Source organism: Rhinopithecus bieti, unplaced genomic scaffold (genome assembly GCF_001698545.2).
Source record: "Rhinopithecus bieti isolate Rb0 unplaced genomic scaffold, ASM169854v2 scaffold_80089, whole genome shotgun sequence".
Classification (NCBI taxonomy): domain Eukaryota; kingdom Metazoa; phylum Chordata; class Mammalia; order Primates; family Cercopithecidae; genus Rhinopithecus; species Rhinopithecus bieti.
The window spans coordinates 960,809-973,866 of NW_016830445.1; the positions used below are offsets into that span (position 1 = coordinate 960,809).

Here is a 13,058-nt window from a genome sequence, read left to right on the forward strand (position 1 = left end):
GTTTCAGAATGAGCATATTAAATGTTCTCATAATATGCCATGGAATGGATATGCCATAATTTAATTTGCCACCCATTATTGTTGGGCAATTCATTTGTTCCCAGTGTTATATTACTACAGCCAATCTCATAACGAACATCTTCATGCATGTATCTTCTCAATTCTGTTGAACTGCTTCCTGAGGAATAAAATCTCAGGAAGAAGAATTATTGAGTTAAAGGTCAGGAACAGTCCTAGGACTCTTGCTTCAGTTGACTGGGTTGCCTTCCACAGGTGTGGGTCCCTTTCTAAAATGTGCATACCCTCGGCACTAGCCAGCTTTCCCCTTTAGCCACCCAAACCTGTCCCACTCACTCTTGGTGTCTTAGTTACTGCCTGTTGTGTGGGGATCAACTTCTATTTGCTCTCTGGGTGCTCTGCACCATGGTTTCAAAACAATGTAAACCTGTTTTGGGAAACACACTCAGCCGATGTGGAATAGCCTCTCAGCTCCAACAGCTGAGAGTCCACAGTAATTATCTTTGGGGGATGCCAGGCTTGGCAAGTAAGGAGCAGATGCGTTTGTTTCTCAAAGCCCACATTGCAGAGAACTTTCCCCCACACCCTTAACAAGTGAACCACAATGCTCTGACGCAAGCAGCCTTATGCTGACTACCAGCTCCCCTCAACACCCACTATGTGGCAGGCCCTACTACAAATCAGATATGGCTCTTGCCCTCAAAGAGCCCACAAACTCTGGTAAAGACAAACAAACAAACAACTAACAGAGATGCAATGTGGTGTCATGAGCAAGTGCGTTGCAACTAGTCTGACCTGGATTGGGACTTCAGTCTTGCCATCTTCTTGCTGTGTGGACTTCAGCGCGCGTGTGTGTGTGTGTGTGTGTGTGTGTGTATGGTCTTGGTTTCATTCTCTACAATTAGGAATAATGGAATAATATTAATACCAGCTTTCCTCCAGTTGAACCCTGGTAATCTTGCCTGGGGGATCAGAAAATGCTTTTCTGTCCCCCCACCCCAGGGAGTATGTGCTGAAAGGCTCCAAACGTCATGAGGATTGGGTCTCTCTCACCAGTCCCAGGACAGGAAGGCCTATTGGTGAACCGCAGTGAGCAGCCCTGAAGTGGCTGGAGAGTACAGAACCTCAGTGACTTGGGGCTGCCTGCAAAACAATTCGCAAAAGTTCCACTGTCTCTGCCTACATTATTTCTACCAGGAGGGGAAAGTAACGTGGCTCAGCTGATTATTCTTTCCCAAGTGCTAAACTGGCTTCCTTGATTAGAAAAACACAGCCTTAGGCTGATGGCCTTGCCAGCAATCAGTGCTAATGCAAGACCCAGCGGAGGAATACAGCAGACTAGGCTCCATGCCCAATGCCACGAAGACTTCTGCCTTGTCCAGGACATGGTCCAGAGATAGAAAATGCTGATTTTCTAGCAGAGCTACTAAGAGTCAACATTTACAAGTGCCAGCGATGGCTTTCGTGCAACGAAAGGCACAAGAGTGGGGCAGCTCTCTTCTTGTCACACCCCAGAGTCCCTGGGTAAACTTTCCCAGAGGAACTGTCAAATGATAATGGCCATGAATGGACATGTCCAGCAGTACAGACAGCCACATGGGTCACAGAAGTACCCATCACTTCTGTAGTTAGCACACTCTGCCCATCAAGATTTGTACTCTTTCTGGGAACAATCTACTCTTACCATGGCTAGGAATCTACTGTCCACATCTAAAATAGGTGCACTTTCCATTCAATTTATCCATTTCTTATTACACCCCCTGTTCAATAACCATTATCTGAGCATCTGCTGTGGTAGATGTAAACCTGAGTCAGACATCATCCTCTTGTCTCAAATAATAACTTAAACAGAATCACCACTAATCATAGCAATGCAGTCCTGGTTAATGATCCACTCTGGCATTTCCCAAAGTATGTTCCACAAACATTGGTTCCTCAAGATTCTAATAGATGCTCAGCTCCAAAAGGATTCTGTGGTGACAAAAGTTTGAGGAAACTTGAGTGGAGGGAAGTTAGCAAGCTTTCTTGATTGCCAGGCTTGTCAGAGCCAGTGACATGTCAAGGTGCACTGTCAGTCTCCAACAGGAGCTAGAGAATGCATTCTCCAAACACATTTTAGTCCAGACCCATGTGGAAAAAGCATTTCATATGGCCAGCAGTCCAGACAATGCATTTTGGGAAATATAGAACTCTTCCAAGCCCCTTATTTTTTAGATAAGGAGATTGAAGCCCAGAGAAGGAAAGGGATTTGCCTGAGCTCACCCAAGAGGTCTGAGACAGGGTGACACTAATTCAGCTGTAGCACTTTCAGAAGGAATGTCTCTAATCTGTTTTTCAGATTGGGAAGCCATTAGAGGGTTTTCAGCAGTGGGGATAATGCAATTGAATTAGCATTTTAGGTAAATCACTTCAGCTGATGTGTGGAGGAGACTCTAGAGGGATGACAGTGAGGAGACAATGAAGAGTAATCCAGGTGAGAGATAATAAAGACCTAAATTTGTGCAGTAGCAGGAGGGTAGGCGAGGTAAAGATACAGTCCAGAAATAATTAGGAGGTAAACTGGCAGGACCTGATGGCAGATTAGGTGGGGGAGTGGAAGGAGTTAAGGGTGATGCTGAGAAATCTGGTCTGGGTAACTGGGTAGATGCCAGTGCCATGCAGTGGAGAAGCTGTTTGGATGGAGTTATGTAGGTTGAAGACTTCCATTTCAGTGGCTGTGGAATGATCAGTGTAGATATCCAAGTAGCATTTGGCTTTATGGGGGGAAGGTTTTGGTAAGAGACCAAGATCAGGGAGATAACTGCATATTGATGAAAGTTAAAGCACAAGAATGAGAGAAATAGTCCAGGGAGAACCTGTAGAGGAAGTAGAAGCAATAGACTAAGGCTCAGAAACTTGGAGAACTCAGTTCTGGCCTCCAAGGAACTCACTATCTAAACCTTATTCTTCCTCCAGAGTTCCCCTCAAAGCACCTCCTCCAGGAAAGGAATGCTGCCTAAGAGATGTACGAGGTTTTGGGTCAATTTGGAGGACAGAAAATTCATATGTGATGGCATAATTAAATGTCTTCTGTTGGCACACCGGATTCTTTTTTTTTTTTTTTTCACTGCTTCAATGGTCGTTTTTTATTAAAAGAAAAACAATTCAAAATATATAAGAAATTAGACTTTTATCAATACACAAATAATTTTACTTAAAATCAACCCAGTTACATATTTTTTAAAAATTGCAGAACCTCTGCACACCAGTGTCCACAACCTAGAATAGGTTCATGTGAAACCTGCAGTCCTACCCCGGAGCATCAATAAGTGATGGTCCAGGTACTCACTGACATGTTTCTCTTGACACCGAGATGGTTGCAAACAAAACACCATTCTTCCCTGGATGAAGCAACAGTTCACATAAAAGAGCTTTATAAAATGTCTATGAAGGAGAATTGGTAATATCAGAAGAGCTCCAGCACTTTAATTGAATATAATCCTCTATTATTCTTTTCTTGATTTAATTTCTGTAGCTCCCGAAAACTTACTTCAATCTTGTTGAGCTCGGAATAAACAGATATCTGAGATTTTACAAGCTTGTAAAGATTTATCAGTAGCCTCTTTGCTTCTGGCATCATTACTATAACAGTAAAATTTGCATCCAGAGGTAGACATATCCAATCCATAATCTGGTTCTAGGTAGGTGGGTATATTCCAGGAAGAGTCATAGTAGCATTTTCGCTACACTTCAGATAAAGGAAATACAAATACTTGAGAAACAGCATGGTATGCTGTGCTGGGATGTTTTTCAAATGAGGCAGAAGAAATGTTTCGCTATATGCTGAATGAAGAATTGCATTAAGTAGAGCTGCTCCTTTTGGTATCACAGGGCATGACGTGGTCTCCTTTGTTTTGTCCTGGGGCTTTTTATTTAACTCTTGACCACAGTTATTGCATTTATCTTCCTTCAGGATTGAAGCCATTTTGAAGAATTTCAGTTTGCTCTTCCATTTTCTCATCATGTACAGAATTACTAGAGTCAAAAACTGACTCCATACTGACATCTGTTTCTTGAAGACTGTCATCACCAATGCTCAAGAAAATTTTTAAGCAAGCACAGGTGACCGATTCAGGAATGTCAGGGAACTGCTGTAGACAGAGTTGTAACACCTGTACATCTTTCTTTTTTAAGGCAATCTCCATTAAGTCAGGGCACAAACTGTAAGAAAGCACATGCGTTTGGATAAGCTGCATCAGACAGTTCCGGGGATAAAACAATCGTTCTGCTTTACACCTTTTCCAGAAGTCCTGTTACTGTGTCCCCAGTGACAGTATGAAAGTCAGGTGTCTGCTTCAGAGCCAAAAATTTCCATACTTCTACTTCAATGTGCTTTTCTGAATCTTTCATTGCGGTTGACAAAAGTTGTTTGGATGGTGATCCCTCTGGCTGTAAACTCACTTCAATTTTTCATCTCCTTAAAAATTCTTCTTAACTGCTCTGAGTTCTGGGACCCAAGTCCACATCCTTGAGGTGTTTCCCAGTTTGCAAAATGGGGCACAACATGAGTTCCTGGATCTTGACTATGCTTGAGTTTTCCAAGAGCACCTACTAATGATGACACTTCACAGTTGTATGGAATCACAGCTAGAGATTTTCCACGTAGCATAAACAAATTCTCCCCATAATACCAGAGTTGACCACTGGTCCCTTGTGGTAACTCTTTTGAAGTCTGTAGTGTTTGAAATTTTATGTTCCATACAGAGAGGCATTCCTTAGAAGCTGCTAGTGGACTTCCTAGGACTGTGACGTGATCCTGATCCAGGGCAGTGAGTGCAACTCCATTTGGAGCATTACCAGACACAACAGCCTTGAGCGACAGTGATCTAACTAAGCTCTGATTTTTTTCTGGGTCAGTTGGACGTATTGGTATCAAGGTTTCATATATACAACCATCAGAGCTTAATGACATCAAAGAGATGAATTTTTGATCTACTGATGCAGTAAAACTCTCTATAAAAGACTTTTTGTCTTGTCCAAGTAAGAGTGTATATTTGGTTAAGATATGTGAGTTAAACATTTGTACCTAAGCAATGTAATTTCCATGTTTTTCAGTAATAAACATTAAAACAGGAAGTCTGAATACTATGAAAAACTTTGTCCATTTAATCACTTCATCAGAGATAACAGTTTCAATTTTCTGCTGGGGGTCTGCAAGCAAGGCCTCTAAACCATGAACAACACCTTCCTTGAAGAGCACCAAGGGTTCTGACCCTTGCACTGAAAGTATCCTATATACTTCAGCTGACAATGTAGCTTTAAATACTTTATCCCTGTTTACATCTTCATTATTCCATATTCTTAAAACTTTATTATTGTGTACAACAATATACTCTCCAGTTTGAAAGTTGCACACAACTGGACATGTTATAATTTGACCCTGTTTCACTGACCAGCTCCCCAAGGGTTTCTATTCAGAAACCTTATAGAGGATCACGACTCTGCCATGTACATGTCTTATCCCCTCAGTAGGCAGTGCACTTGCTCCTGAAGAGAAAGGAGTCCTAAATTCTCAGAAGTCCCCATGGAACCTGAAGAGTACCTGGCATGTAGTACTCAATACAAATTTGCTGAACACATGAATGAGGGTGAAGGTGGGGAAGGGTCTCAGGCCAAATAAATAGTATGAGCAATATCCCACAAGTAGGGAACTACGGGAAATGCAGAATGATTGAGTGTGGCACATGCATAGACTACATGAGTGATGGAGAAAGAGGAAACATAGGAGACTGGCAAGATGGACTGGGACCAGGTGTTGTGGCCCTGAACACCAAACTGTAGGATCTGATTACCTTCAAGTGCTATAGAAAGCTGGACAGGTGCTGTAACTGTGGTGGGTCTGAGCAGAGGTGAGCTGTCCCTCAGAGGCTCTTTTTTGCTTCCCTTACCTCCTGTCAGGGAAGCAGTGATGAGGGCTCTGTCAGCTCCTCCCGGCTTTCTCTTGCTGGATGCTGCCTGCAGTGCCCAAAAAAGTAACCATAAGCAAAGTTACTGTAATTTGCGGGAGCCAACCTCCCATTCTATTTCATTTTTTCTGTATCCAAGAGGAAAAGAGGTAGGTCTAAAGCCTGAGGTATCATGGACTCTCAGGAAAGCTATGAGAAGGGAATCCACAGCCCTGCCTCATTAGTTCGTATACAAAGGTGTAAGTTTGTCACTTCACTTCCTCCTGTGGCTTCTGAATGCTGGGGCTCAAGTCAGATAGTCTCAGCATTCATTGCCCTGGAGATGGTCTTTTTTAATATCCCAGGCACCTGTGACCTTCCACTACTGCATGTCCAAATTCTCTCTAGTCTGAAAAATTTAGTGACAATGTTTCCTCTTGCAGGAAGCAGAGCCCTTCAGCTCAAAGTGACTGTTTCCTCAGAATGTCTGTATTACTGCAGCTGCAGTCCTCAACCTTATTGCCTGGATACACATTTTATATCCTGCCCTTTTCCCACACAAAAATAGTTCAGGTCCATAGTAGGGGGTATGATGGAATTATCTGCAGACAGGATGTTAGAGTGGACAGACCATGCACACTACAATCAGGCAAACCTAGATATCAACACCAGCTCTACCATTTCTTGGCTTCATTACCTTAGACAAGTTCCTTAACCCTCTAAGAGACTCAGTTTTCTTATCTGTATATGGCAGAATATAATAGGATGCTGACACAGTTGTTGAAATTATTAGATGAGAAAAAAGCAAAGCATCAGTAATAATACCTGGCAGGTTTTGGCACTCAAAATAATTCCTTCCTCTCTTTTGCCTTCAATATTCTTCACAGGGCCTAGTATACAGTTTTCATTCATTGATCCAGCCAGTTATCAATTAAAACATTACTGGGGAAAGATAGTATGTACATTGACATAAAAATTAAATACTTAGGAATAAATCTAATGAAGAGATCTATTCGAATGGAAAGATTTACATTGTTCACGAATAGGAAGAGTCACTATTATAAAGATGTCAGTAGTTTCCACACTGATTTATTAATTCAATGCCATATCCTGAGAGTTGTGTGTGTATGTGTGCAACTTAACAAGCTGCTTCTAAAATATATATGTAAAAAGTCAAGAATAGCTAAAGTATCCTTGAAGGAAGAAAAAGGGGGGAAACTTGCTCTACTATGTATCAAGATTTATTATAAAGCTATAGTAATTATGACAGTGTGGTATTGTCTCAGGGACAGACAAATAGAACAAGGAAACAGAATGTAAAGTCCAGAGACAGATGTATACATACATTGAGACTTGATGTGTGACAAAGGAAATATTTAAGTATGGATTTCAGTTAATAACAATGTATTAATATTAGTTTATTGATTGTGAGAAATATACCATACTTATGTAAGATGATAATAATAGGTAAAACTGGGTACAGGGTTTATTATAACTCCTTGTACTATCTTTACAACTTTTCCATAAATCTAAACCTATTCTAAAATACTTTTAAAATTATTTTAAAACAAGTAAAAAAATCAATTCCAAGAGGATTAAAGAAAACTAAATGTATAAGGCAAATTATAAGAAAGATTATATAAGAGAATGTATGAATAATTTGGGGGTAGGAAACACTTCCCTGCATAAGATTTTAAGAAAAGAACCACAAATGAAAATAGACTTGCATACATTTAAATTAAAATTTTATTAATAAAATAATATGATTAAGAAGGGGAGAAAACAAGCTACAGATTCTACTTCCAGCAATAGACAAGTAAGCTCCTATCGACCCTGTCCTACTACAGATTAAAACTATGAACTCTGGAGAAAAACAAAACAAAATATAAATACACTACTTGAAGGCAGTGTGGAGAGATCAAAAGCAGGCAGATAGTGGAGGGGGGTCAACACTTAAAAGAAGAAAATGGCACTGGGTCAGTTTCCCATTACTTTTCTGGTGTTTAGCTTGAGGACAGGACCCAGTCTGTACCATGCAGAGCAACTTAAACTGTGATGGAAAAGCTGTAGTCTTTCTGTATTGAAGAACTAGAGTACAGAGTTCACAGCAAACACAACTACTGAGAAGTAAGGAGGAAATCCTCCAAAATGAGAAAGCCAGAAAGAAAGAGATTCGAATCCTACGTATAAACTACATCCAACTCTCTGCTGACCCCAAACCATGCATGTGTGTGACAGACTCTAAGGAGAACAGCTCAGACTAAAACACTGAATTATTATTTAAGCTGTTACCCATTGCAGAGGAGAAATAACTTGCAGTTTGAGTCCAGCCAGTCTAGTTGCCGGCTAACACAAACAAAACAAAACGAAACATAAGCAAAATCAATATAACAAAACAAAAATCAACACTCTTCAAAGGAAAAGAGCAAAACCGGGGTCCCCACACATACGAAGAACCAGAAAAGCATGAGGAAAACTAAAGAGAAAAGGCAATCAACTAAAAGTAGCCCTAAAATGATTCAAATGTCGGAATTAGCAGACAAGGATTTTTAAAGCAGCTATTATAGATATGCTGAAGGGCATAAAGGAAAATATGCTTATAATGAATGAAAAGTCAGAAAATACCAGAAAAGAAATGTAAAAATTATAATAAAGAACCACGTGGAAATTCTAGAGCTGAAACATATAATATCTGAATTAAAAATTCACTGGATAGGCTTGACAACAAAATAGAAATGACAGAAGAGTCAGAAAACATGAAGATCAATAGAAATTATCCATTCTGAAGAACAAAGGAGAAAAAATGAAGAGAAAATAACAGAGGCTCAGGAACCTATAGAACATTATAAAAATATCTAAAACATATGTAGTTAAAGTCACAGAAGGAAAAGAGAGAAAATAAACCAGAAAATTGTATTTGATAAAATGACAGAAGTAAACTCTCCCAATTTGATGAAAGACATAAAATCACAGATTTAAAGAAGTTCAGCGAGTCCCAAGTAAAATGAATACAAAGCAAATCACAGCTAGATACATCACAGACAAACTACTAAAAACAAAGATAATGTCTTAAAGAAGCTAGAGGAAAGTAAGATTCAGAGGAACCACAATTCAAATAACTGCTTATGACATATGACATACAATGAGGGTCCAAAGACCATGGACCAACATCTTTAAAGCACTGAAAGAAAACTGTCAAGAATTATATATCTAGCAAAAACCAAGAATAAAGGTTAAATGAAGGCATTTTACATAAAAGATAACCCAGAGAATTAATAGCCATCAGATATGCATTACAAAAAATGTTGAACAAAGTTCTTCAGGCTGAAGGGAAGTGATACCAGATGGAAGTTTGGATCTACAGGAAGAAATGAAGAGCACTGGAAATGGGTAGATATAAAACACTACTTTTCTTCTTAATCTATGTAAAATACATATTACTGTTCAAAGTGAAAATTGTAGCATCATATGGTGGAATGTAAAATGTCAATAAGTTGTAATACATAAACATAATACATATAGCATAAAATTGGGAGGAATATAGTTGCAAGGTTTCCACAATTGACATGAAGGGGTACAATATTATCTCTAAGTAAATTGTGGCAAGTTATTAATATACATTGTAATCCCTAGAACAACACTAAATATGATGCAAAGAGGTACAGCTAAAATCAAATAAACATAATAAAAATCTACAGTATATTCATATAATCCAAGAGAAGGCAGAAAAAGAGAAATATGGGAAAACAGAGGGGGAAAACAGAAAACAACTAGTGAATAAAGATTTAAATCTGAACTATCAATAATTATGTTAAATGTTAATAAACATGGACCACATTTGAATTAAAAGGCAGAAAGTCAGAATGGAGAAAAAGAGCAAGACACTAATCATGTGCTTTCTAGGAGATATGTATTTTAATATAAAAATAGAGATTGGCTAAAAACAAATGGATGGAGAAGGACACATAGTATGTAAACAGTAGTACAAGAAGGCTTCCGTGGCTATCTGATATTAAATCAGGTAAAGTAGACTTCAAGTAAGAGTGTTACTAAAGGTAAAGAGAAGCATTTCATAATGAATAAAGAATTACTTCATCAGGAAGAGACAGTATTCATAAATGTGTATGTGGTATAATAACATAACTTCAAAATAAAGTAAAATTGGGAGAATTAAAGGGAGAAAACATAGCTGGAGATTTTAACAACTTGTTCTAGATAAAGGAGCTAGACAAAAATTAGTAAAGACTTAGAGGATCTAAATAACATTACCGACTAACTTGACTTAACTAATATTTACAGAACACTATATCCAACGAGAGAAGAATACACTTTTTTTTTTTCCAAGTATACATAGTGCCTTCACCAAGACAGGTTTATGCTAGGCCATAAACCATGTGTAAGTAAATTTGACAGAAATAAAATGTAGAATATGTTCTCAGACCACAATGGAATTAACAAGAAGTCAATAATAAGATAGCCAGAAAAATAGAAACTTTGAAAATTAAACAATATACTTTTAAATAACATATGGGTCAAAGAAGAAAGCATAAAGAGAATTAGAAAATATTTTGAACTAAATGACGATAAAAACACGACATATTAAAATTTGTGGGAAGCAAGTGATGCAGTACTTAGAGAAAAAAGTTGTAACTTTAAATGTTTATATTAGAAAAGAAGAATGGCCTAAAATTAATGACCTTGGATTCCACTCTAAGAAACTAGAAAATCATGGGAAAGTAAATCCAAAGTAAGTAGAAGTTAAGAAATAATAAAAAGAGCAAAGGTCAATTAAACAGAAAAAAAAAAAAAACTGAGAAAATTAACAAAGCCAGCAAAATTGATGCTCCTCTACCTCGACTAATCAAGAAAAAAGAGAATGCAAATTAGCACTAACAGGAATAAAAGATGATCATCAAAAACAAGAAAAGCCTGAGATCATTAAAGATCCTACAACATTAAAACATAATAAAATATTATAAACAGCTTTATTGCAACAAATTTGACAACTTGGATAAAATAAACACATTTCTTAACAACAACTTACTGAATTGGACACAAGATGAAACAGAAAAATCTGCATTTCATATCTAATTAAATAAATTGAATATATTATCAAAAACATTCCTTCCTAGGAAGAAAACTCCACAGCTAAAGAATTCACTGGTGTTTGCCATCAGACATTTAAGGAAGAAATAACACCAATTTTACCCAAACAGTTTCAGAAAATAGACAAGGTGACTCTTCCAATTTGTTTGATGAGTCCAGCATAATCCTACTTCTTATGTTTTCTTCTAAAAGCTTCATGGTTCTAACTTTTATGTTTAGTTTTGTGAAACATCTTTAATTTTGTGTTTGACATAGGTATAGGCTGAGAATATTTTCATGACTTGGGTAAGCAAAGCTTTCTTAGGAACGGAAAGGACACAATAACCATAAAAGAAAATAAAAACTTATAAATAAGACTTTGTCACGCCAGGTGTGGTAGCTCATGCTTATAATTCCAGCACTTTGGGAGGCTGAGGTGGGAGAATGGCTTGAGGCCAGGAGTCTGAGACCAGTCTGGGCCACGCAGTGAGATCCTGTCTCTACCAAAACTTTAAAAAATTAGCCAGGTGTGGTGGTGCACACCCATAGTCCTAGCTTCTTGGGAGGCTAAAATGGGAAGATCGCTTGAGCCCAGGAGTTCGAGGTTACAGTGAGCTATGATCGTGCCACTGCATTCCAGCCTAGAAGACAGAGTGAGACCCTGTCTCAAAAACAAAACACAACACAACAAAACAAAACTTCAGGGAGAGTATAATTTCCTAATTTCCTATTCCTTAAGTGTGGGCTGCTCATAGTAACTTCCTTTCTATGAGTATAGTATGGAAGAGGAGAAAAAGAGTAAGGTTATTGTGGGGAAACCTGACAAACTACTTCAGCCAGGTGATCAAGGTCAATATCAACAGTGATAAGTCATGTTGATACGATGTAATGAAGATGGCACTCTATCTCCATGCTATTTCTTCCATAAACTCATAAATTCAGACTAATCACAAGAAAAACATTTGATAAATCCCAAGAGGGGCATCCTACAAAATAGCTGACCTGTACTCCTTAAAACTATCAATGTCATCAAAAAAAAGAGAAAAGCTGGAGAAAATGTCACAGCAAAGAGAATCCTAAGGAGATATGGCAACTAAATGATATTAATATAGTATCCTGGATGGGATCTTGAAATAGAAAAAAAGATACTGGGTAAAGACTAAGGAAATATGAATAAAGTATGGATTTTAGTTAACAATAATGTGTTGATCTGGGTTAATTGTCACAAATGTACCACACCAATGTAAGATGTTAATTATAGGGGACACTGGGTGGGAGGTATATGGGAACTCTCTGTACTATCTTTTCATTTTTCTATAAATCTAAAACTGTTCTAAGCAATAAAGTCTATTTTTGAAAAGACATCATTAAGAAAATATAGAGATGAGTCACTGACTGGGAGAAAGTATTTGCAAAATATATATCTGACAAAGGACTGGTATCTAGGATGTTACAAAAAAATTTCTAAAACTCAACAATAAAACAACTCAATAAAAGAGACAAAATATTTAATGGACACTTTATGGAACAAGATATACAAATGGCCAATAAGCATGTGAAAAGATGCTCACTACTATCATTAGTCACTAGAAGAATACAAATCAAAACCTGAAGTAACTCAGGAATGGAAAACCAAACACTCTATGTTCTCACTGATATGTGGGAGCTAAGCTATGAGGATGAAAAGCATAAGAATGATACAATGGACTTTGTGGACTTGTGGGGAAGAGTGGGAGGTGGGGTGAGGGATAAAAGACAACAAATATGGTGCAGTGTATACTGCTCGGGTGATGGGTACACCAGGTTCTCACAAATCTCCACTGAAGAACTTACTCATGGCTGGGCATGGTGGTTCACGCCTGTAATCCCAAAACTTTGGAGGCTGAGGTGGGTGGATCACCTGAGGTCAGGAGTTCAAGACCAGCCTGGCCAACATGGTGAAACCCCATCTCTACTAAAAATACAAAAGAAAAAAAAAAATTAGCCGGGTGTGGTGGTGGGCACCTGTAATCCCAGCTACTTGGGAAGCTG

At 38.2% G+C, this 13,058-nt stretch overlaps 1 pseudogene across 1 annotated transcript in view; it reads right to left on the minus strand.

Annotated features, from left to right (window-relative positions):
• Positions 1-3,112: 3,112 nt before the first annotated feature.
• LOC108524434 (nucleolar protein 11 pseudogene) overlaps positions 3,113-13,058 on the minus strand; it is a 170,545-nt pseudogene continuing 160,599 nt past the window's right edge. The window contains exon 4 of the transcript XR_001884045.1: positions 3,113-6,012. The product of XR_001884045.1 is annotated as a nucleolar protein 11 pseudogene (transcript). The remainder of the gene's footprint in view (positions 6,013-13,058) is intronic.